This window comes from Zingiber officinale, chromosome 5B, assembly GCF_018446385.1.
Source record: "Zingiber officinale cultivar Zhangliang chromosome 5B, Zo_v1.1, whole genome shotgun sequence".
NCBI classification, from domain to species: Eukaryota; Viridiplantae; Streptophyta; class Magnoliopsida; order Zingiberales; family Zingiberaceae; genus Zingiber; species Zingiber officinale.
The window spans coordinates 77,666,342-77,693,327 of NC_055995.1; positions in this window are offsets into that span (position 1 = coordinate 77,666,342).

Sequence of the window (26,986 nt, forward strand, 5' to 3'; positions counted from 1 at the left end):
AATATTTAAAAGAAAGAGATTTTATTTTTTTAAACTTTCCTTTTGTAGCCATCACAATAGGAAATTTAAAAGAGAGATATTTTAATTATTATTAAAATTTCCTTTTATGCCATGACCAAGGATTATAAAAGAGATGTAGAGGGTGCCTTATGGGATAATGCATCTCCATATTTCTCTTGTTCCCTTAGGACCAAAACATAAGCTTTCCCTCTTCTCTTTTCCTTGGTGGTCGACCCTTCTCTCTTTCTCTTCTCCCTTTCTTTTCTTCTCTTAAGGTTGGAAGCACATCAAGCTCCATCTTCTTGTGGTCGGTTTACTTGGAGGGGAAGAAGAAGAGAAGGAAGTTTCTTATTTAGACATTCCTTGGGTGGCCGAAACTTGTAGGCAAAGAAGAAGGTTTGGGTGGATTTCATCTTGGTAGATCGTCACTCACACGACGTCCAAGAGGAGGAGAGGAATACAACAGAAGATCAAGAGGTCTTTAGCTACAAAGAAAGGTATAACTAATCATTTATTTCCGTTGCATAATTAGTTTGTGTTCTTTGCATGGATCCTGAAATACCAACACAAGAGGCTATCGATTTTGTGTTTCAATTTTATGTTTCTATTGTGGTCTCTATAGTTAAACCTAAGGTTACTGTAAGAAGTTTAAATATTTAATTTCTTTGAAAGGCTTTGTCTAGGAAGTTGTGGATGATCCCATAACCAAGAAGGTCGAGTACCTCACCAAAGACCTGGAAGTCAATCCTTGAAATAGATATTTAATCAACTTCTGTAATATGGTTTAACTTCTGAAGAACACATGAGTTGAACTTGGAGTAAAAATGTTAAGTTTCATTTCCAATCCAAGATTAATTTATGAAAACACATGGTTTAAACTTGGAGTAAAAATGTTAAGTTTCATTTCCAATCCAAGTTTATGAACACATGGGTTGCTAGGAAAAGTTCTATACTTGTACAAATTTTTATACAGGGAAAACAGAATGGAACTCCAAGTAGCACCCAACAATCGGTATCAGAGCTAGTTTTCTGCCTCTGTGTGTTTAGTTTTCAGTTAAATTATGCACTTTTCATACATAAATTTAGGCAGAATAATAGTAGGATGTGCAAATAGATCAACTATGTGGTTGCATGCATCCTAGTTCCAACTATTATGGCCCTATTGTGTTTGTGTGTGATTGGACCCTCGGGCATGTCGAGGGTATTTTATGTGTGTGCATGATTGTAATTATTAAATACAGTAGGAGTTGTATTAGTTTTAGGATTTTACATTCTGTTCGATCTAGATTACATATACATTCCCTTGAGGAATATAGGATCGATAAATGTAAAATTTTATTTTTGTCGAGAATCATATCCTTGCGAGGCGTGGTGCTATTTGAGGACTAGAGGCACAGCGGAAAAGGAAGCAAGATAAACGCGACGACATGTGTAAGATATCAAAAAATTTAATTAATAAGGTTATTTGGGAAATAGCCTTGTAGAATTTTTCCGGAATTTTTAGAAATTTTATGGGGATTTTTCGGAGCTTGTGCGACGGGTTTTGAGGGGATGAATCGACGGGTGCAGATAAAGTCTGTTTGGGATACCCGTTTATGTGAGGAAATATTTTTATTATATAATCCCCTTTTTTTTATTTCCTTCTCCCCCAAAAACGCCGACACGACCATTTCTTCCTCCCCTTCCCCGATTTTTCCCCTTTGCTCGACACGTTCTGCTCCTGACGATCGGCGATCCTTCCCTCTGCTCGTCGTCGCCGGCACGGATCAATCTTGGAGTGAGGAGGAGGGAAGTCTGTCGAGTCTCCGGCCTCCTTCATTCTCTGGCTTCTTTATTCTTAGTCGACCTCAGCAAGTGGTCGAATCGCATCTCCTTCCACCATCGCCCACTGAAGCTTGGAGAGATGCCCTAGTTCGGATTTGTGCCACTTGATCGCCTGCGTGGGTAAGCTAGCCTTAACCGAATATTCCTCTTCTCTGGATTTTCTCCGACCCGTGCGCTAGCACAGTCGGTGATTCTTCTTCCTTTCTTTTTACATGGCCGGATTTAGCTAGATTAGGGTTCTTTTCGGCATTGATTCTTCTTGTTCTAATTAGGGAAAGGTATCGGATCACTTGTGTTGGATTTTTCCCTTGATCGGATCTTGGATCTCCTCTGCCTTGCTGTTGATTAAGGTCACGGGATTAGAGAGATTAAGGTAAGATGAGTAGATTATTTTCTTGAATTAGGTTGTTGGAAAACTTGATTGAATCTGTGATCTCATCTTAAACCGAACAGAAGGGAACATCCAGTGAGGTGAGGTGAGGTTCTGTTCTTGCTGTGGAGTTGTTCTTGGTCCCGACAACACTTCAACCAGTAGCTTCTCTGGTTCCAGTAATCAACAGCAGCTGGATTGAGGTATGAGTAGGGTAATTGATTTATATTGTTGATGAATTAGGTATGTGTTGAACTGGAGATCATATGGATTACTAGCTGGTTAGTATATCACTAGTTGATACATAATTAGTGGGATTAGATTTGTTTGCTTAGATTAAACTAATGGAATGATTAGGGTTAAGACAATTAACCCTAGTCAACTATTGGATTTAATCTAAGTTTGGATTTCTAATCTAATTGGTGATTAGGGATTAGGTAACTAACCCTAATTGACCGTTAGATTAATTAGGTAGGTTGTGATTGTGTTTGGTTAGGGTTTTGCCCTAATTTAGTATTAGGGATTTTATTTAGCTATTTATTTGGATTTAGCTAAATAAAATATATACATTGTTTGTTTGTTTGACACAGGACTCTGATTCGAGACAGGTGTCTCGACTTTGGATTTGGCGTGATAGTACCTTCCATTTGAGGCGGGTACCCTTTGACTTATCTCTTGATAGTGTCTTGTGATATGTGCAGTTTATATATACTTACTAGTGTTGGTAGTTAGTACTTCCCTGGTTTAGTTTAGTTGATACATGATATATGCTTCTACTAATAGCTGCTATACCTTAGTCTAGAATACTTTTCTTTCTGGCTATGTTTATCTGTGTTCATAGAGATAGAGATATTTATTGTGCTTCCCTCTATACTGGATTAGTTGATAGATATGTTGGATATGTGATGTTGGATTCATGTTGTTTGTTATCCTTGTTATATATGTGTTTATCTTTTTGGCACCTACACATATGGAGGAGGATATGTTCAGGTATGACATACTGTAGCCGCATGCACCATATTGCATGATTGCATGCTGGGCGATTGATGACTCCATTATTGTTGAGCTCGTCGGCCGGCTACATGGGACCTGCACACTACGTGACCACTGCATGGGTAGTGGCACAGCACACAAGGTGTGTAGGTTGCTCGGTGGTGCTCCGCTGGAGGCTCCACTCATGGGTAGTGTGATAGGTAGCGTGGTAGCACGCCGGGGTCCCTCCCCGTCATTATGTACGTGGAGATGAGAGCATTGTGCTCCCTCACTATGGTTGAGGTTGGAGGATAGGTGTACTCCGATGCATCCCGTCCACTCGGTCACTCTTCAGGGGTAGTGACGGCAGAGTGCACGGTGGTACAACCCTACCCACTCGGTCTCACCATTGTGTGTGAGATGGCTGACTGGCATCAGGGGTGACCATGTCATATTGCATCATATGCACAGATTGCATTTATTATGATTGTTGCATATTGGATGGTGCACTTGGGTGACTGCATATGATTGACATGCATACAGGATACATGCTTATTTGCTCTGACTATCTTTATCTGTGTATGTCCACAGTCATTTTCCCAAGCCTCGCAGGTGAGTACAGTTTATTTCAGTATTACATTTCTTATTATTCTTGCAGTAGACTGTATTACATGCCTATTGTTGGTTACTACAATTTATTCAGTTATGCATACCTATTTACTGTTAAGAGACTGTACTATATGTTGTACTGTTAGGATACTATACTGTAGGATTGTTGCTGGTAGTTATATGTTGCTGGTAGTTATATGTTGTTGTACATATCTATTGGATTAATTACTGAGTTTTTTTACTCACACCGTTATATTACTATTTTTCAGGTTGAGGTCGTCGGGAGATATTTCAGTCGCTAGCCCCCTTATTGTGAGGATTTCTTGTTGTTGCTTTCTGTTATTATTTCTTTGTATATACCGGTGATGTGGGTTTTATATTGTGGACTTTATGTTGAACATTCGGGTTTGCTACTTTTGTTTTCCGCTGTGGATATTTTCATTACTTCGTGGATTTCATTTCTTCGTTGTAGTGGAGTAGGATTTACATATATCTGCGATGATTTCTATATCATCTTTTCTTTTAGTAAATTTTGTTGACAGCCAGAGGCTGTATATTAAACTGCGTGGATTGTTATATAAACTGCGTGGATTGTTATAGTATTTGTATTGTATTGTTTCGGTCGTGTGGGCCGAGGAGTGATATATGTATTCTTGGATTCATATTGTCACCCGTACAGGGGAGATGCTGTCTAAATTTCTTCTAGCAGGGACTACCTGGGGCGTGACAACATGACCCGTTGGCGGCGGCTAGGGTTAGCGGCATACGGAGGACAGCTATGGATGAAGCCATAATAGTTGAAAAATTAATTTTCATATTTATTGCCTTTTATGTTGTTTATATATGCTATGTGTGTGTGCATATTAAAATTTCTCATTTTAAATAACTAAGTGGGAGAGGAATTATTTAAATTTCATGGTCTACATTGCTGGTTTGTAAGTGATGCATTCAAACTTGCACGTTGACTTTGAGTGCCTTCCTCCACATTGGATGAGTTTGTTTGCTGATCACTAGATCAAATTTCCTTAATAGATGATTATAGGAAATTATTTAGGTTTGTATGATCTTCTCCATCTGAAGGGGCACAATCCTATTTAATGGACTAAGTATTAAGTAATGGTATACACTTAGGCGCATTTAATAGTATCCTCCCCATCGAAGTCACTGCTATTATTTGTGTGACCGAAAAAAAACTAACTATTAATTTTATTTGTCATAAAGTTAGGTTGACAAGATAATAAAATTAATGGGTAAAACCCCCTCTTACAAATGTATAAATTTGTATACGTCCACATTATCGTGGCATACAAAATTCACGGTGTTTTGATGTGTTGGTGAATTTAAATGATATTGTTTGAGGAATCAATATTATTTTAACTTCTAAAGTTTTGACCAAATATTTTGTGATTCTTAGGATTTCAAATGGCTTTCAATCCTCTTGCTGATATATTGAAAGAGAACAAACTTACTGGTCCCAATTACATTGATTGGAAACAAAACTTGGACTGTCCTCGCAAAAGTGAGAACAATAAAGGTGTATCTTATTTATTAGTTATTGAAACATGTTTAGCGGTGTTATCTACCGGTACCTAGTATGTAGATACGAGAGCCACTGATCATGTTTGCAATTCATTGCAGGGGTTCTAGGAAACCCGACAACTATATGAAGGTGAAATCACCGTCTACATGGGCAATGCTACAAAAGTGGCGATTGTTGCAGTGGTAGATGTTTATTTATCTTTTGATAGGAATAAAATATTGATTTTGAGAAATTATCTTTATGTACCAAGTTTTAGAAAGAACTTGATTTTAGTTTCCAAACTATTTATGGATGGATATTCTATTTCTTTTTATGACAAAGTAGTTGTCAAGAAAAATAGGGTAGTTATCTGTTCTGGTATATTGGTTGGCAATTTATATACTCTAAATCCAATAACTCCCATGATGCAACAAATGAAAATTAATAATACATCTTCTAATTCAAATAAGAGAAAGCAGCCTTCGGAAATGAACCAAACATATCTTTGGCATCTAAGGCTAGGTCATATTAACTTGAGTAGTATTCAAAGGTTAATAGCCGATGGACTTTTGGGTTCATTGGTGGTGGAAAACTTTCCAACCTGCGAGTCTTGCTTGGAAGAAAAAATGACCAAAAGACCTTTTAAGGCTAAGGGGTATAGAGCCAAAGATGTATTGGAATTGGTTCATTATGATTTGTGTGGACCTATGACTATCCAGGAAAGAAGTGGTTTCGAATATTTTGTCTCTTTTATAGATGACTATTCGAGATATGAGTACATTTACTTGATGTGTAACAAGTCTGAGTGCTTTGATAAGTTCAAAGAATACAAGGCTGATATGGAGAAACATCATTGTAAAAGTATCAAGACACTACGGTCTGATCGTGGTGGCGAGTACCTCTTAGGAGAGTTTAGGAGTTACTTATCAGAGGTTGGGATTCAATCTCAACTGTCTGCACCTGGTACACCCCAACAGAATGGTGTGACAGAACGAAGGAATAAGACTCTTATGGAAATGGTTAGATCAATGATGAGTTATTCAAAATTACCAAATTTGTTTTGGGGGTATGTTCTGGAAACAACTGTGTACATTCTAAACTTGGTACCTTCTAAGTCAGTACCCTCTACTCCCACAGAATTATGGAATGAGCGTAAGCCTAGTCTGAAGCATATTCGGATTTGGGGTAGTCCAGCACATGTGCTGAAGGGAGACACTGATAAGTTAGAATCACGTACAGAAATTCGCTTGTTTGTGGGTTATCCTAAAGGAATGAAAGGTGGTTTATTTTATAGTCCTAAAGATCATAAGGTCATTGTTAGCACTAATGCCCGATTTTTAGAAGAGGACTATGTAATGAACCACAAGCCCATAAGTAAAATTATTCTTGAGGAAATAAGAGAAGACACGTCTACTTTAGTATCAACGGTACAAGATAAGATACCATAAGAAATTGCAACACGTGTCACAAATGATGCACAATTATAAGTAATGTCTCATCGTAGTGGGAGGGTTGCTAGACAACCTGATATATTCATGTTTTTGGGAGAATCTTTAGACTTGATCCCTAGTGAACATGAACTTGATCCCAGGATATATGATGAAGCACTCCAAGATAAAGATGCAGCATCGGTCTATCTATGGACTGAAGCAAACTTCGAGATCTTGGAACATCCGGTTTAATTTTATAGATTTATTCAGTGTCTGGATGAGTCTTGTGTATACAAAAAGAGTGACAGAAACATAGTGGTATTTCTTGTACTATACGTAGATGGTATTTTGCTCATTGGCAATAATGTCAAAGTATTGTCAGACGTAAGGGTATGATTGTCCAAGCAGTTTGATATAAAGAATTTGGGAGAAAGTGGACATATTCTTAGGATCAAAGTAATAAGGGATCACAAGAAAAGAATGTTGTGCTTATCCCAAGCTTCATACATCGATACTATCCTAGCTCATTTTAGCATGAAAAACTCCAAAAGGTTTTCTACCTTTTCGGCATGGAGTACTTTTATCTAAAGAGATGTGCCCTAAAACATCAAAGGAGATAGAGGGCATGAAAGCAGTTCCTTATGCTTCGATTGTAGGAAGCCTAATGTATGCAATGCTATGTATGGGGGATTGGGCGAAGTCTTAGAAGGTCGAGGACGTGGGTAAAAATCCTAGGGTCGAACACACTAGGTGAAAGTCCTGGAGGTCGTGAACACCAAGCGAAAAATCCTAAGGTTGAGGATACTAGGTGAAAGTCCTAAGTCTCAGATACTAAGCAAAAATTCAAATGGTCTATAAGATCAGTTTGACAAAAGGTAAACTCTCCTGAGAGGAGTAGGTGAGGATGCGTTTTCCATTGAGGGAACAGTAGGTATTGGTCTAACCTAGAATTTTAGCAAAACTCAAAGTCAAGGTGGACAATCTGGAGACTACCAAATATTGCTTTTCCTGATATATTATTGTCTGTCTCTAACCTTGTGGTACAAGTGATTGAAATTGCAAGTTGGCTAGAAAATGAGCATCCAGGCTCCTGGACTGGGTCTGGGCGCTCGAATGTCCAAGCGCTCGGACCTGGTCCAAGCGCCCAACTAAGGCGAATCCAAGCACCTGCATGGGTTGAGGTGGTGCATGTGGATTGACCACCATACATCACAATCCAAGCGCCTAGACAGGTCTGGACCCCTGGAGATGGATAAAATTTATTTGATGAAGTTTCGACGAGAGCATGCCACATCAGGCCAATGGGGGCGCCTGGGGAGGAGTCCAGGCGCCCAAATGGGGCTATAAAAGGAGAGTTTGACTAACACCGTTAGAATATCAATTCAAAGAAGTTTCTCTCTTGGGTTTGACCATCACCTTTAGAACATCAATTTAAAGAAGTTTCTCTCCTGTGTGCTGCTCAGAAAATGATTCTACGATGATTGAATGTTGCTCCGACGAAGACTACGCTCAAGGTCTTTTCTTCTAAGTCGCCAATATCTTTTATTTTTCAGTTACTTGTACTTAAATTTGAATTATTTTTGTAATGACTCGATTGATTATTGATTGCCCAATGAAAGCACTCTCAAGTGCAGGCCTTAGAGTAGGAGTCGTCACAAGCTCTGAATCAAGTAAAACCAACACGTGTTAGCTTAGATTCTCTTTCCCTTCTTTACTTCTTTATTTCCATTGTGTTACTCTCGATTGTTTTATGAAAATGTGAAAATCCATGAGTGTTATTCACCTCCCTCTAGCTCTTTTGATCCAACAATTGGTATCAGAGCGGGGTCGTTCTAAATCAGTACAACTATCATTCAAGTAATCTTTTTGTTACTTTTTTGGTAAAAAATATTCTTATGCCTTTTTTCATTTTCAAATTTTTGTCATAAGTCAGAATTGGAGTAATAATATCTTATGACAAATTTGTCATTTCTTCAAAAAAAAATTTTAAATGGTGCAACACCACTCAAGTCGATTTTTCGCCTTATTCTCTTCCCACACTACTAATCCAAGATCAAGTCTTGGAGCACTTTGCTTTTTGTTTTTGTTGTACATGATTCTTTTATGGCCCATCAAGAAGGTTACAACACCACTCATCCATCTCTTTTCTTTGGCAAATATTTCAGCTATTGGAAGAGCTAAATGGAGTATCATTTGAAGACCCAGGTAGAAATGTGGATCATCAATTAAACGGGCTTCTCCCTACCACTCGATGACACTAGAAAATTAGTGGCATGCAACAAATAGGATCCACACATAATGAAGAAGGTCAAGACTAGCGCTAAAGCTACTTAGACCCTATATTGCGAACTAACCAAAGAAGAGATGAACTGAGTCGGTCCTGTAACGACCCGCCTTCTACTACTAGGCTGTAAGGCGAATCGCTACATTCCTTCTAAACTATACTGTGCGGAAAACTGGGCTAATTAAAATTTTGCTACCAAACTGATCAAAACTTAATGCTCTGGGTGTACCTTGGAGTTGTACACATGCTAGGGAAGGTATTTACAACTAGTAACACCCTCCGGATCGATCCACAGACCGATATGCTGATTCTGGTACGGTCACCAGACCCTGGATCGGTCGGCTGCCCGATCCGAAGCTACATCGCTTCTGTCCCCAGCTGGATCGGTCTGCAGACCGATCCAGGTATGTCTGGATCGGTCTGCAGATCGATCCAGGACCCTGGAAATCGAGAACTTGCTACTGTGTCATGCTGGATCGGTCGGCTGACCGATCCAGAAGGATACAGTAGCATACTGTATCTGGCTGGATCGGTCGGCTGACCGATCCAGTGGCACAGCCAGGCCCTGATCGGTCTGGAGATCGATCAGGGTTCTGATTTCGCCAGGAACTCTGATTTCGGCACTTGTTCGTGCCAAAATCGCTTCTAACAGTTCTAAATTAATTACAAAGCATTCTAAAAACAATTGGAAATACCTTCTAATAATGGAAACTAACATTCTATATCATGTACTTCACATTCTAAGCATATCTAAAGCATGATTCGTTAACTCATGTTAAACATGGAAATACTAAAGTTCCTATGCTGAATTGAAATTGCTAATGAGTTCTAATGCATAAATAAAGCTTGTTAGATCCCTGAGATCTTTCATTCCAGTTCCACACACACACCATCTCCGCATTGACCTCCAGCCTCCACTGCTAGTCTATTTTCCTTTTACCTGTATCTGCAGTATAAGAAAAATAGTATCTGTAAGCTATAAAGCTTAGTAAGAAACCATCTACCACACTAAGTCATGCATACGATGCAAATATGATTTTAAATCATGCTGTTTGAAAATCATACTGAATATGCAAGCATGGCATGGCACATAAAAGCATAAATGGGAACTAAAACATGGCATAGCATATAAACTGAACATGCTTTAAACTGAACATGACATACTTATAAACTGAGCATAAAACTGAACTAGTCATGCATATATCTAAATCTGTACATGAACTCAAATCATGTAAACTGAACCTGAACTGAACTGAAAGCTAAACTAGTGTTCTCATCACTGGTTTCAAATTGGAAAACTATACATATAATAGATGAAAATACTAAACATGCTGCTGGGGCCCTGGCAACTGTACTTACTGTGCGCGCATCCCTACGAGACCCGGGATTGCAAGTTCCGAATCCAGAAGGGTTACTAGGTTATCTGAACCTAGGGACGACTGTGGGAGTCCAGCCCATGGATATCTGATCCAAGCACAGTGCCAACTGAATAAAAGTAAAATACTGAATACTGTTTAATTTTACTTTGCTGTTCTAGGTTATCTGAACCTAGAGCTAGGTTATCTGAACCTAGAGGCTACTGTGGGAGTCCACCCAATGGATATCTGATCCATATAGCTGCAATAACTGATAATAAACTGAGTAAAATGTTTCTAATGCATTTTACATATTGTTAGGACGCTCATTGGTGCATCCTTCTGAACTGAGCATTCTACCGAATGCTTGGTGTGCACTAAAAGCACACCCTAAAACTGAAAACTGTAAAACTACTGAACTAACGCTAAAACTAACAAGAGAGAGCAATTATACTGCAGGTGAGGGGTTTCTTACCTCAATCGCAAGGTTTCCTTACGATTCTATTCGCTAGGTTTCCCGGAAAACTGATCCTCTCGACGAACCGCTTACGTCCTCGCGTTCCTCTCGCGGAGAAGAATCTTTTTCGCGTTGGAGTCGTCGCCGGAAGATGATCCGAGAGTCCTTGGGTTTGGGCGCCGAGAGAGGAGGAGGAAGAGGAGTGGGCGGCGATTTTAGGTTTCGGGTGAGGAAAAGCTACGATGAGAAAATAATCCAAAACTTCTCACTTAAACCCTTATTTATATTTACTACCTAATTCACCCAAAATCAATTATAAATATAATTGATTCCCTCTTCTTTCAGCACGGCCCTGCTGGGTTCAACTGGTTACTAACATTATCCCTTACACCATAGGTCTCGGGTTCGATCCCCGCCTAAGCTATCCTATGGTTCTATTTATTTTTGCTACTTCCGATACTCAGAAAATTCTGGAAAAATATCTAAAAATTCCAGAAAAATCGTAGGATAATTCTAAAATAGTTTTGAGAATTTTCGGGCGTTACAATCTCCCATACCTTATAAAAAGTTTGTCCTCGAACTTAGAACAATTCTGGGTACTTCTGTCTCATGCTGGCCTCTGTCTCCCAAGTCGCCTCTGCTGCTGTGTGATTTTGCCAGCTGACTTTAACTAATGGTACTTCCTTGTTCCGTAATTTCTTTACTGCTCGGTCTATTATCTGAATAGGCCGACTGTCTTAGTTGAGATCATCACGGACCTGTACCAACTGGGGCTCAATCACCTGGGTGGCGTCTGGAATATGCTTCTTCAGCATGGAGACATGAAATACGTTGTGGACTGCTGACATCTCCTGAGGTAGCTCTAGCTCATATGCTACCTTGCCCACTCTTTTCGTGATAAGGTATGGTCCCACATATCTGGGAGCTAGCTTGCCCTTCTTCCCAAAACGCATGACTCTCTTCATGGGAGCTACTCTGAGGAAAACTGTATCCCCAACTGAAAACTCTAGGGGTCTGCGTCGTGTATCGGCATAGCTCTTCTGACGGCTCTGTGCTGTCTCTATCCTCTGGCGAATCTGTTGTATGGCTGCTGTGGTATCTGCTACTAGATCTGTCTGAAGCTCTAGTTCCTTCTGTTCACCACTCTCATACCAGCAGATTGGTGATCTGCACCTCCGCCCATAGAGTGCCTCATAAGGTGCCATGCCAATAGTGGCCTGATAACTGTTGTTGTATGCAAATTCTGCTAGACTCAGATATTTGCACCAACTTCCCTTGAAATCTAGGGCACAAGCTCGGAGCATATCTTCGAGTACCTGATTTACTCGCTCCGTCTGACCATCTGTCTGAGGATGGAAAGCTGTGCTGAATTTTAACTGGGTGCCCATAGCTGACTGTACACACTTCCAGAAGTGTGATGTAAATCTGCTGTCTCTGTCTGATATAATAGTTCGTGGGACTCCATGTAGCCTGACTATCTCCTTGAGATACTACTGAGCTAGCTGCTCCATGGAATAGGATATTCGGATAGCTAAGAAGTGGGCTGATTTAGTCAACCTGTCGACTATTACCCAGATGGCGTCAAAACCATTCGTGGTTCTGGGTAATCCCACTATGAAATCCATAGAGATATCCTCCCACTTCCATTCTGGAATCTGTATCGGCTGCAGAACTCCTCCAGTCGTCGATGTTCGCCTTAACCCTCGACAGTTAGACAGATCGACGATGTCTGGCGATATCTCGCTCATCCGGGCCACCAAAAGCGTTTCTTCGTCTTGATACATTTTGGTGGAACCAGGATGCATCGCATAGGGAGTCTGTGAGCCTCGTCTAGAATCTGCTGTAGTTCCTCCCGATGCGGAACACAAAGTCTCACCACGACACTACCCCACTGGCGGACACTCAGAACTCTCCACTTTCGATTACGCTAACCCTTGCTTGATTTTCTGGATTTCAGGATCCTGCTCCTGAGCTGTTTGGATATCATCAAGCAAGGTAGATGCTAAGGACATAGTGGAAAGCTGTCCGACTATAAGCTCGAGACTAAAGGCTGTAATCTCCTTCCTTAGGGGTGGTGACATAGCTGCTAAAGATAATAAGGTTGCGTTGGACTTTCTGCTGAGTGCGTCTGCTACCTTATTAGCTTTCCCTGGATGGTAGAGGATGTCTATGTCGTAATCTTTGACCAACTCAAGCCACCTACGCTGTCGCATATTCAGATCCTTCTGAGTGAAGAAGTACTTCAAACTCTGATGATCTGTATACACTCTGCACTGAGCTCCATATAAATAGTGTCTCCAAATTTTGAGAGAGAAGACGACTGCTGCAAGCTCAAGGTCATGAGTAGGGTAGTTCTTCTCATAATCCTTGAGTTGTCTGGAGGCATAGGCGATCACCTTGCCATTTTGCATCAGTACGGCTCCTAGTCCCAACTTAGAGGCATCACTATAAATGTTAAAGCTGCCGGTGTCGTCTGGTAGAGCCAAAATGGGAGCACTGGTCAATCTCCTTTTTAGCTCGCTGAAGCTGTTCTCATAGTCCTCTGTCCACTGAAACTTTCTGTTCTTTCTGGTAAGAGCTGTCAGTGGGGAGGCTATCCTGGAGAAGTCCTCTACGAATTTCCTGTAGTAGCCTGCTAATCCCAGAAAACTTCTGATTTCACTGGCGTTCCTGGGTCTCTTCCAGTTACTTACTGCTTCTATTTTGCTGGGATCTACCATAACACCATCTTTGGAGATGATGTGACCGAGAAAGGCTACCTGGTCTAGCCAGAATTCACATTTCGTAAATTTGGCGTACAACTGATTCTGCTGAAGGATCTGCAAAACTGTCTTCAGATGCTCTGCATGGTCCTCCTGAGTGCCTGAATAGATAAGAATGTCATCGATGAACACGATGACAAACTTGTTAGGACCAAAAGTAGCTAGAGGGGGGGGTGAATAGCTCGTCGCGTTCGCTCGGTGCGCTTCGTTGCTTGGCGTTGCTTGTTTCTTCTTGGATGTGCAGCGGAAAATACAGAAACAAATACAACCACGCTAACACTAGGATTTTACTTGGTATCCACCTCCAAAGGAGGTGACTAATCCAAGGATCCACACCACGCACACACCCTCCACTAAATAAACTCTCCTTTATGGTAACTACCAAAGGCGGAGAAGCCCTACAAGACTCAATACAAGAAGAGAGGGAAAGAGTACAAGAAATAGAAGCTTACAAGCTTACAATGAGTGCAAACCCTAACCCTAGTTTCTTCCTCTTGCAATGGATCCGCCTCTTGACTTGGAAAACCTCCAAGATCCTTCAAGAACTGGCGATCACGTGCTTGTAGAGAGCTGTGGAGAAGCTGGCGAAGAGCTAAAGTGAATCGGAGAAGTGATACCAAAGGAATCGAGCGCCTGCGGCCTTTATCGACGCCAACGGTCGGATCCCGATCGATTCAAATGTTCTGAATCGATCGGGGAGGCTTTGGATCGATCCACGGATCGATCCAGAGCGCCTCTGTGCTCTGGAAATAGCGTCTGGATCGATCCACGGATCGATCCAGCGCTTGTCGCGCGAAGCAGCATCGTCCCGATCGATCGGCTGATCGATCGGGACCTCTGGATCGATCCACGGATCGATCCAGAAGCTTTCTGTTCGCTGGGAAGAATCTGGATCGATCCACTGATCGATCCAGCACTTGGTTTTTGCCCAAAACCAAGTCCCAAACCTCCCTAACCAACATCCGGTCAACCTTGACCTGTTGGTACATCATGCCTAGCATCTGGTCACTCCCTTGACCTGCCAGGACTCCCCACCAAGTGTCCGGTCAATCCCTTTGACTCACTTGGACTTTTACTCGTCGTGCCAAGTATCCGGTCACTCCCTTGACCTACTTGGACTTCCCAACACCAGATGTCCGATCATCCTTGATCCATCTGGTTTTCCTTCCTTGCCAAGTATCCAGTCAATCCTTTGACCTACTTGGACTTCCCAACACCAGATGTCCGATCATCCTTGATCCATCTGGATTTCCCTTGCCTGGCTTCACTCACCAGGACTTTCACCTAGCTTCACTCACTAGGGTTTCCATCTGCCTAGCTTCACTCACTAGGACTTTCACCTGGCTTCACTCACCAGGATTTCCTTCTGCCTAGCTTCACTCACTAGGACTTTCACCTGGCTTCACTCACCAGGATTTCCTTCTGCCTAGCTTCACTCACTAGGACTTTCCTTCTGCCTAACATTCCAGTTAGGACTTCCCAGTCAAGTATCCGGTCAACCTTGACCTACTTGACTCTTCTTCAATCAATATCTTATTGTCAAACATCTAAACCCAAACCAAAACTCAGCTTGGTTAACCAGGTCAACCTTGACCTGAGGGATGTTGCACCAACAATCTCCCCCTTTTTGATGTTTGACAATACCACACTAACACTTACAATACCACATGTAAGTTAGGCTAATCCCATAGCCTCATTCTTCATGCCACTAGGTAATGAAAGCATAAGTTAAGCTCTTCATTCTCCCCCTAAGAGGGCAAACTCCCTCTAGGTAATGAAAGCCTAACTTACTTCCTTTCACAAGCCCTTTCATTCTCCCCCTATTGGCACACATCAATCCCTTATTGATAAACCACATCGACCCATATTTGGACACATCAACCTATGCTCCAATTTTGGGCACACTTCAACAACTCCATTTGTTGAAGACTCTCCCCCTGAAGAGTTACTCATCGTTCTTCACAACATCACTCGTTGTGATCAACACGATACTGAAGGTCCCATACCCTTCATTATCCTTACCCCTACATTCTCCCCCAATGTAGGTAAATGCCCATCCTTGAGCATTATCCTTTGAAACCTCTGAACAAATGAGGATATCCACTCCCCATTTTCAACCCATGCTCAACCTTGAGCATATTCTTAACAGAAGGTTAACCACCTTCCAAGGTTCATGAAAAATAGTTTTCATGTCTTTAAAGAGTACCTCCCTAAACACATGGTGGTAAATTCTGTCATTGCACCAACAATGACTTGGAATCCCTAAAACTTTAGGAAACCCAAATTTAGAAGTTTTTGAGGTTCAAATATTCAAAATTTGAAACAAACCTCAACCTAAACTTCAATGAAGTCTTCCTTTACCATTCCATCCTTGTTTTCAACACGAAAACACCCTTTTTATGTATACAAATGTATTTTAAGGGTTTGGAATGGTTACCAAGACTAAAATAGGTTCAAAGTGCTGAAATCGGGTTTTCGGCCAAATCAAGCAACTTGGATCGATTGAGTTGGGTTCCAATCGATTGAACCTTTTCCGAATCGATCCACCGATCGATTCAGACTACTGAATCGATCGGTGATCGATCGGAGTTCTGCTTTGGCTTCCGAATCGATCCATGGATCGATTCAGCACTCCAATCGATCCATGGATCGATCGAGCTCGATAGTTGCTGAAATTCCATTTCAGTCAACGAAACCCTAGAAAATTCTACAAAATCCAAAAATTATGAAATTTCGTGTAGACATTGTTTAGGGCATATATTATCAAGGAAAATAGTTTTCTATGAAAATACATCATATTTTCAAAGATTGACACAAACTTGAAAACTTGCAAAAACTTTAGTGTTTTCTTCAAGTTTGTGTCTAACTATTCAATGGTGATTACTATCAAAAGATAGCCTTCACCAAGGTTTTCCAAAACATTTTAAAAACATTTTCAAAACCAATATCCCATCATGTTCCTTGGGCATAATGCACATGACTTGTACATTAGCTTTCCCAATGATGGGAAAACACATAACTATGTGTTTTGATGAACCTAAAACTCAAAAGAATGCACTAAATCAACATTTTGAGTTTTGTTCATCTTCCTAACATCTCACTTGTATCTAATGTGCACTAAAACGCATACATGTCATCTTATAGTCCTTGTGAGATGTAAGATTTTGGTTTTGCCCTATTCTAGGGATCATGCATATCTATCTAGGCATTTCAAAGATATTAGACATCCACCTAGGATGTCACTTGTTAATAAGTGTTGTTAACTGCCATTTATCCTTAACTACAAGAAATTAAACTAATGCATGATAATGTTATGACATACATCAAAAGGAAATAATTTTCAAAAGAAAATATCCTATAACTACATGATGTATGAATGTCATGACATGGTATTTTTGTATTTTTCATAATAAGTCATGAATGCAAAAGTAGACATGATGTCATGGCATATGATGGGCAAACAATCATGGCAAGATTTAGCATAAATAAAATATACCTAGATTAACTATCTAAGTATCCTTAAAACCTTAGCTAAACTTACAACTTAAACCTAGATTGCCCTTAAGTGCGTCAAGAAAACGCCAAAACCTAAATTGGCATTTCTAATTCCCTTGATTAATTTATGCCAATTGAAATTAAGCATATTCCTCAAATGTTGGCATATTTCATTTTTCCACAAGAGTAGCACTTCAACATAAGACTTCAATTTCCTTTAATTTTCTAAGAACATACCAAAATCCCAACTTGGTAGCTCTTATGAATTTCCCAATATGTGCCTTTTAAGATTAAAATCAAATTTTCACCACTAGGCACATTTTACTCTTTCAAGGAGTAAATACTAGTTCCATTTCATTTTCAAAGGTTAACAAAAACCTTGAAAATGCTCCTTGAGTGTCAATTTCCTCAAAGTTGGGTTAACTACCCTTCTAATCGGAGTTGACACTCTCTAACCCCTCTATGGGGTAGAGAAGATGCTCCTAGGAACCCAACACCTATTGGTGCTCCTTGAATGCTCTAGGTACTCACTAGGGATAACTTCCCTAGATACCTTCCTAGTGACCTTGTTGGGCTTCTTAGAAGCCTTGGTCACATTTTCTAGGTCAACCCTAGGGATAGCCTCCCTTGTGACCTTGTTAGTGACTTTCTTAGACTTCTTAGAAGTCTTAGTCACTTTGGTTGCAAAAATACTCTTAGGGATGACTTCCCTAGTATTCTTGACTTGACCACTAGACCTAGGGTTTGTTCCATAACTATATGGAACCCTATGATAACTAGACACATCCTTCTTAGCCTTTGGTTTGTATCCCAAACCTCTATGGCTGTTTGATGGCTTTGATTTTCCTAGCCCTAGGTTTTGCTCATTTTGCCCTTTTAGGATATTTTCCATCCTTTTTAGGGTCTTTTCCATTTTATCAAGTCTTGATCTCAAGACTTGATTTTCTATCATTAAATCCTTAGAATTTGGTTTTTCATTAAGTCCATGAGCATGTTGGTTTTTAGGCTTGTATCTAAAATCCTTAGAGTTATTGCCTAGACTTTTACCTACATTCCTAACCCTAGGAGTGATAGTCTTAGCATGTAGGGCCACATGCTTTTCCTTAAAGCCCTCATGCTTTCTATTCTTATGGTAAATTGCATTAAAATGATAAAAGTTAGAACTATCATGCTTTTTACCATAATGTAAAGGAGTAGGCTCAATAAAAGATACCTTCTTCTTTACCTTGGAGGCTCCCCCTTGACTAGTGCCTCCTTGAGCCTTGACCATCTTCTTCCCCTTGGGGCATTGACTACGGTAATGCCCCTTTTGTTGGCACAAAAAGCACATAATGTGCTCCTTGCTCTTCTTTGTTCCGGGGATGGTCTCCTTGGGCTTCACCTTGCCCTTTTGTGCCACTTGGCCCTTCTTTTTGGCCAACTTGGGACACTTGCTCTTGTAGTGCCCACTTTCCCTACACTCAAAACATATTATATGATTTTTATTATTAATTGACATATTTATACCTTTTTGTGTAGGGATGGCACTTGTTCCGGATGTAGAAGCTTCTCCATTTGATCTTTCTTGACTTGTGGAGGTAGAAGCTTCTTCCTCCTCTTCTTCTCTTGACCCGGATGTAGAAGCTTCTTCTTCTTCTTGATCCGGTGTCACCAAGGGTTGCTCCCCCTCAATCCTAGAGGTGGAGGCTTCATCATCTTGAATGTGAAACAAGGAGTGTGCTCCCTCCTTGTTCCCTTCGTTGCATTCCCTTGAGGATGAAGCTTCTTGAATTTCCTCTTCTTCGGAGGTTGAGCATCTCTCAACCTCGGAGTCCTCCTCTTGGTCTTGCTCCAATGAGTCGCCCTCTTTGGATTCCTCTTGATCTTGTGCAGTGGAGGGGATCTCTTCATGAAGCTTGGCCAATTTGCTCCATAATTTCCTTGCATCTTCAAATTCTCCAATTTTGCAAAGGATGGTGCTTGGCAATAGATTGACCAAAAGCTTGGTCACTTTGTCATTGGCCTCGCACCTTTGGACTTGCTCCGGGCTCCATTTGCTTTTCTTTAGAGCTTTGCCCTTGGAATTTGTTGGAGCTTCGAAGCCTTCCGTAAGAGCAAACCATTGCTCTATCTCCATCATAAGAAAGTTTTCGATTCTTGATTTCCAAGAATCGAAGCTCGTGGAGGTGTATGGTGGAGCCACCCTCGTGTCAAATCCAAGTCCATCCTGGAATTGCATCTTGAAGTTGAGCTTGATAAAGTCTTGAACTTGAAGAATTTGCTCCAACTTCTTCACCCTCTAGCTTTTCTTGTTACGCTTGACCCTTCCGGCGATGATTCCGGTGAAGAGCGGCCTTGCTCTGATACCACTTGTTAGGACCAAAAGTAGCTAGAGGGGGGGGTGAATAGCTCGTCGCGTTCGCTCGGTGCGCTTCGTTGCTTGGCGTTGCTTGTTTCTTCTTGGATGTGCAGCGGAAAATACAGAAACAAATACAACCACGCTAACACTAGGATTTTACTTGGTATCCACCTCCAAAGGAGGTGACTAATCCAAGGATCCACACCACGCACACACCCTCCACTAAATAAACTCTCTTTTATGGTAACTACCAAAGGCGGAGAAGCCCTACAAGACTCAATACAAGAAGAGAGGGAAAGAGTACAAGAAATAGAAGCTTACAAGCTTACAATGAGTGCAAACCCTAACCCTAGTTTCTTCCTCTTGCAATGGATCCGCCTCTTGACTTGGAAAACCTCCAAGATCCTTCAAGAACTGGCGATCACGTGCTTGTAGAGAGCTGTGGAGAAGCTGGCGAAGAGCTGAAGTGAATCGGAGAAGTGATACCGAAGGAATCGAGCGCCTGCGGCCTTTATCGACGCCAACGGTCGGATCCCGATCGATTCAAATGTTCTGAATCGATCGGGGAGGCTTTGGATCGATCCAGAGCACCTCTGTGCTCTGGAAATAGCGTCTGGATCGATCCACGGATCGATCCAGCGCTTGTCGCGCGAAGCAGCATCGTCCCGATCGATCGGCTGATCGATCGGGACCTCTGGATCGATCCACGGATCGATCCAGAAGCTTTCTGTTCGCTGGGAAGAATCTGGATCGATCCACTGATCGATCCAGCACTTGGTTTTTGCCCAAAACCAAGTCCCAAACCTCCCTAACCAACATCCGGTCAACCTTGACCTGTTGGTACATCATGCCTAGCATCTGGTCACTCCCTTGACCTGCCAGGACTCCCCACCAAGTGTCCGGTCAATCCCTTTGACTCACTTGGACTTTTACTCGTCGTGCCAAGTATCCGGTCACTCCCTTGACCTACTTGGACTTCCCAACACCAGATGTCCGATCATCCTTGATCCATCTGGTTTTCCTTCCTTGCCAAGTATCCAGTCAATCCTTTGACCTACTTGGACTTCCCAACACCAGATGTCCGATCATCCTTGATCCATCTGGATTTCCCTTGCCTGGCTTCACTCACCAGGACTTTCACCTAGCTTCACTCACTAGGGTTTCCATCTGCCTAGCTTCACTCACTAGGACTTTCACCTGGCTTCACTCACCAGGATTTCCTTCTGCCTAGCTTCACTCACTAGGACTTTCACCTGGCTTCACTCACCAGGATTTCCTTCTGCCTAGCTTCACTCACTAGGACTTTCCTTCTGCCTAACATTCCAGTTAGGACTTCCCAGTCAAGTATCCGGTCAACCTTGACCTACTTGACTCTTCTTCAATCAATATCTTATTGTCAAACATCTAAACCCAAACCAAAACTCAGCTTGGTTAACCAGGTCAACCTTGACCTGAGGGATGTTGCACCAACAGTCTAAGTATTCTCTGAATACTCTGTTCATGAGGTCCATGAAAGTAGCTGGGGCATTTGTCACACCGAAAGGCATGACTACGAACTCATAATGTCCGTATCTTGTCCTGAAAGCTGTTTTAGGTATATCACCCTCTTTGACTCTAACCTGGTGATATCCTGATCTGAGGTCAATTTTAGAGAACAGTGTGGCTCCCTTTAGTTGGTCAAACAGGTCATCTATCCTGGGGAGAGGGTACCTGTTTTTAATTGTGACCTGGTTCAGGGCACGGTAGTCGATGCATAGGCGCATGCTTCCATCCTTCTTCTTCACGAACAACACAGGTGCTCCCCATGGTGAGTGACTAGGGCGTATGAAACCCTTGTCAAGAAGCTCCTGTAATTGCTCCTGAAGTTCCTTCAGTTCTGCTGGAGCCATGCGGTATGGTGCCTTGGAAATTGGATTTGTGCCGGGAATGAGCTCTATCTCAAATTCAATCTCCCTGCCTGGTGCTAAGCCTGGTAGCTCTTCAAGGAAGACTGCTGGGTAGTCACAAACGACTCGAACCTCTGATAGCTGTTGGTTCTTGTCCTGGCTGGTGTTGACTACCTTTGCTAAAAATCCCATGCATCCCGAATCCATTAGCTGCTGTGCTTTCAGTGCTGAGAGAAACTTCCTGGCTTTTCTCTTTGGTTTTCCCATGTACTCAAACTGTACTCCTGCTTCAGGTTGGAATATGACCTTCTGTTTACGGCACTCTATAGAAGCGCCGTATCTGATCAGGAAATCCATTCCAAAGATGACATCGTAGTCAGTCATTTCTAGCACTATCAGATCACCGAGCCAGTGCGTAGATGCCATAATGTCTCCTGAGGGTAGCGTTGTCAGAAACTGACTATTGAGTACCTCTGGAGGTGTTGCTAATTTCTCGGCAAATGCCCTGGATACATAAGAGTGGGTTGCCCCAGTATCGAATAAGACAGTTGCATTATGCTGTAAAATACTGATCTGACCTATGACAACTGTCGAGGCATTTGCTACGTCCTCTCTGGTCAGTGAGAAAATCTTGGCATTTGTGGTAGCTGTGGGGGCTTCTAATCTGCCCTGACTGATCTGTGGACCATCTAAGACAGCATACATCTGGTGTAGCTGGGCTGGCTGAGCTCCATACTGTATCGGCTGAGGCTGAGGAAGATTGTTCTTGTTTGGGCACTGCTTAGCCATGTGTCCGTCCTGTCCACATTCAAAACAACCTCGCGTACCCTTGCGGCAAACTCCTGGGTGATGTTTCCCGCAAGTAGCACACTTGGGGTGTCTGGAATGTTTTCCAGCTGGTCCTCCTTTTGGGTCACTGGTTGCCTTACGTTTCCCCTTCCAGTTAGAGCTATGTCCCTGTTGTTTCTGCTGAGTACCTGAGCTAGCTTGTCCCTTGGACTCTGTGGAAACCTGCTTCTGCTGGGTGATATTGTGCTGATAGTGCTCGGTGATCAGAGCACTACTCACTAGCTCCTCTGTGGTTTGTGGCCTATGAACGCCACCAGCCACATTCATTGCGATCTCCAGTCTGAGCATTTTCAGCATCAAGCATACTCGTTCCTTCTCTGAGCTGACTAGTTCTGGACACAGACCGGCCAACCTGTTGAATTTCTTCACGGCCTCCTGAACTGATAGGTTGCCCTGACGAAATTTTGTAAACTCGTCATAATGTCGGTTCGTGACTTGCATGTGAAAGAATTCCTCGAAGAATTCTTTCTCGAAGTTGGCCCATGTCATCTGATTTACTGGCCACTTCGTCTTAATCCGCTCCCACCACATGCGTGCGTCTCCTGTTAAACAGAAGGAGGCACACTTCACCTTTTCGTGCTCTGGCCAGTCTAGAAGCTCCATTGTGTTTTCCAGTGTTTTAAACCATGCCTGAGCATTCCATGGTTCGCTGGTGCCTGAGAAGTTCTCGGGCTTAATTCTCTGCCACTGGATAAGGTAAGCTTCTCTCTTAGTCTCTGCTACTGGGGCTACTGGGACTAGTACTGTAGGCTGAGATTCTTGGAGTCGTGAGGTTCGGTACTGGAGTGACTGGGGGAGTAGGCTGCTGGTTAGCCTTTAAGGAGGCTATCTCCTGCTCCTGTTCAGCTAACTGCTGCTGTAGCTGAGCCACTAGTCTGTAAGGTCTGAGCCGCTGCTGCTTTCTTAGCTGGGCGTCCTCGTACCATTTTCTAAATAGCAGAGAACACATAAATATAACTAGTCTATCATGTTATAGTTAACTACTAGTAACATGTTAAATACTATTACTGTAAACATGAATTAATTAACTACCAACATGATAGCAAAACAGGAAGCACATATAACTGATATGAAAACTGAAAACAAAACTGAGTGAGAGATGTTCTTACTTGGAAGCTGTAGGCACAATGCTGATGTGTGTATAGGAAGTATGGAACACGGCTCTGATACCACTCTGTAACGACCCGCCTTCTACTACTAGGCTGTAAGGCGAATCGCTACATTCCTTCTAAACTATACTGTGCGGAAAACTGGGCTAATTAAAATTTTGCTACCAAACTGATCAAAACTTAATGCTCTGGGTGTACCTTGGAGTTGTACACATGCTAGGGAAGGTATTTACAACTAGTAACACCCTCCGGATCGATCCACAGACCGATATGCTGATTCTGGTACGGTCACCAGACCCTGGATCGGTCGGCTGCCCGATCCGAAGCTACATCGCTTCTGTCCCCAGCTGGATCGGTCTGCAGACCGATCCAGGTATGTCTGGATCGGTCTGCAGATCGATCCAGGACCCTGGAAATCGAGAACTTGCTACTGTGTCATGCTGGATCGGTCGGCTGACCGATCCAGAAGGATACAGTAGCATACTGTATCTGGCTGGATCGGTCGGCTGACCGATCCAGTGGCACAGCCAGGCCCTGATCGGTCTGGAGATCGATCAGGGTTCTGATTTCGCCAGGAACTCTGATTTCGGCACTTGTTCGTGCCAAAATCGCTTCTAACAGTTCTAAATTAATTACAAAGCATTCTAAAAACAATTGGAAATACCTTCTAATAATGGAAACTAACATTCTATATCATGTACTTCACATTCTAAGCATATCTAAAGCATGATTCGTTAACTCATGTTAAACATGGAAATACTAAAGTTCCTATGCTGAATTGAAATTGCTAATGAGTTCTAATGCATAAATAAAGCTTGTTAGATCCCTGAGATCTTTCATTCCAGTTCCACACACACACCATCTCCGCATTGACCTCCAGCCTCCACTGCTAGTCTATTTTCCTTTTACCTGTATCTGCAGTATAAGAAAAATAGTATCTGTAAGCTATAAAGCTTAGTAAGAAACCATCTACCACACTAAGTCATGCATACGATGCAAATATGATTTTAAATCATGCTGTTTGAAAATCATACTGAATATGCAAGCATGGCATGGCACATAAAAGCATAAATGGGAACTAAAACATGGCATAGCATATAAACTGAACATGCCTTAAACTGAACATGACATACTTATAAACTGAGCATAAAATTGAACTAGTCATGCATATATCTAAATCTGTACATGAACTCAAATCATGTAAACTGAACCTGAACTGAACTGAAAGCTAAACTAGTGTTCTCATCACTGGTTTCAAATTGGAAAACTATACATATAATAGATGAAAATACTAAACATGCTGCTGGGGCCCTGGCAACTGTACTTACTGTGCGCGCATCCCTACGAGACCCGGGATTGCAAGTTCCGAATCCAGAAGGGTTACTAGGTTATCTGAACCTAGGGACGACTGTGGGAGTCCAGCCCATGGATATCTGATCCAAGCACAGTGCCAACTATATAAAAGTAAAATACTGAATACTATTTAATTTTACTTTGCTGTTCTAGGTTATCTGAACCTAGAGCTAGGTTATCTGAACCTAGAGGCTACTGTGGGAGTCCACCCAATGGATATCTGATCATATAGCTGCAATAACTGATAATACACTGAGTAAAATGTTTCTAATGCATTTTACATATTGTTAGGACGCTCATTGGTGCATCCTTCTGAACTGAGCATTCTACCGAATGCTTGGTGTGCACTAAAAGCACACCCTAAAACTGAAAACTGTAAAACTACTGAACTAACGCTAAAACTAACAAGCGAGAGCAATTATACTGCAGGTGAGGGGTTTCTTACCTCAATCGCAAGGTTTCCTTACGATTCTATTCGTTAGGTTTCCCGGAAAACTGATCCTCTCGACGAACCGCTTACGTCCTCGCATTCCTCTCGCGGAGAAGAATCTTTTTCGCGTTGGAGTCGTCGCCGGAAGATGATCCGAGAGTCCTTGGGTTTGGGCGCCGAGAGAGGAGGAGGAAGAGGAGTGGGCGGCGATTTTAGGTTTCGGGTGAGGAAAAGCTACGGTGAGAAAATAATCCAAAACTTCTCACTTAAACCCTTATTTATATTTACTACCTAATTCACCCAAAATCAATTATAAATATAATTGATTCCCTCTTCTTTCAGCACGGCCCTGCTGGGTTCAACTGGTTACTAACATTATCCCTTACACCATAGGTCTCGGGTTCGATTCCCGCCTAAGCTATCCTATGGTTCTATTTATTTTTGCTACTTCCGATACTCGGAAAATTCTGGAAAAATATCTAAAAATTCCAGAAAAATCGTAGGATAATTCTAAAATAGTTTTGAGAATTTTCGAGCGTTACAGGTCCATTCTAAAGTGTAAAGGATCTATGGGAGAAATTGATTGAACTGCATAAGAGTGCCTCAAATGCAAAAGTAAGTAAACATGACCTTATTTTAAATAAATTATATAATATCAAAATATAGGATGGTGAATTGGTGAGCTATTTACACGCTCAGATACAAGACCCGCTCAACAGCCTCCACGTGATCGGACAAAAGGTGGAGAATCACAATGTTATAAGGTACGCATTAAACACTTTTCCGAGGAACACTTTGTGGGCATCCATGAGAGATGCTTACAAAGTCTCTAAGGATCTTCCTTTAATTAGATTAGATGAACTATTTTTCAATTTTGAACTTCATGAACAATCTAATGCTACTCCGACTGAGAAAGGTATCGCGTTACTTGTAGAAAAATTCAAGATTAAGAAGGTAAAGCCCAAGTACCAACTGGAACCCGAATTTGAAAATGAATCAGATTCTGAAGATAAAGATGAGATCACTGCCGAACTAGTCAACGTAGTTCAAAAACACTAAATGAGAAAAGATGATCCAATCCAAGAGCAAGTAGCCAAGCTGAATCAAACCACGAAGCCTAAATCAAAAGTGACCTGCTACGGGTGTAACCAGAAGGGAGGTAAAGCGAAAAGCTAGAGATGGTTAATTAGAATTAAAAATATGAGCAAGTGAACGAATGATGTTCGCGCGCCGAGCGGCTACCTAGCTAGTTGCATGGCGAAAGATGTTATTGAAGACAAGCGGCTTGAGTCCACGTTATAGCGTAAAGCCAAGCGGAGGAGTTATAAAAAACGTGACGAAAGAAAAATTTCTTGTCAAAACAAAAGATTGGAGGAACAGAAAAGATTATCTATTATGCACTGGGTGAACTAAAAAAGTTACTACAAAAATAAGTGGGGCCGAATGGCTGGAATACAAAAAAGGTTCAAAAAACGCTTATCACGCGTCGAAGTCAAAAAGAGTGTCTGGGATAGTGCCCATCACGGTCGCAAGGTCCTCGGGGGGAATGGCCAGCTCGGCGGGCAGGTGGCCCTTAGTTTTCAGGTAATCTACCGCCGCCTTGATCGCTTCTTCGAAAGTGAGGGATATCTTGTCAGTAAACTTCTCTCCGAAATCGTCCGAACGGAGATACGCCTTCCTCACTTCGTCCGAACGGCCCGACTCCCCCTCCTGATACTCTTTGAGCGTGGCGTGGGCAGCGTCGCAGGCAGCTTGGAGATCCTTCAACTCTCCATCAAACCTTTGGAGATCGGCCGAGCGGTTCTCTTTCTCGGTGGCCAGCAGAGCATCCAGATCTTTAATGCGTTGCTCCAGCCCTCTGATCTCCACTTTCATTCGGTCCATGTCTTCGATGGCCTGGAGCTTCCGAGAGGTCGCCGTCTTGATATCTTTATCTCTTTATTT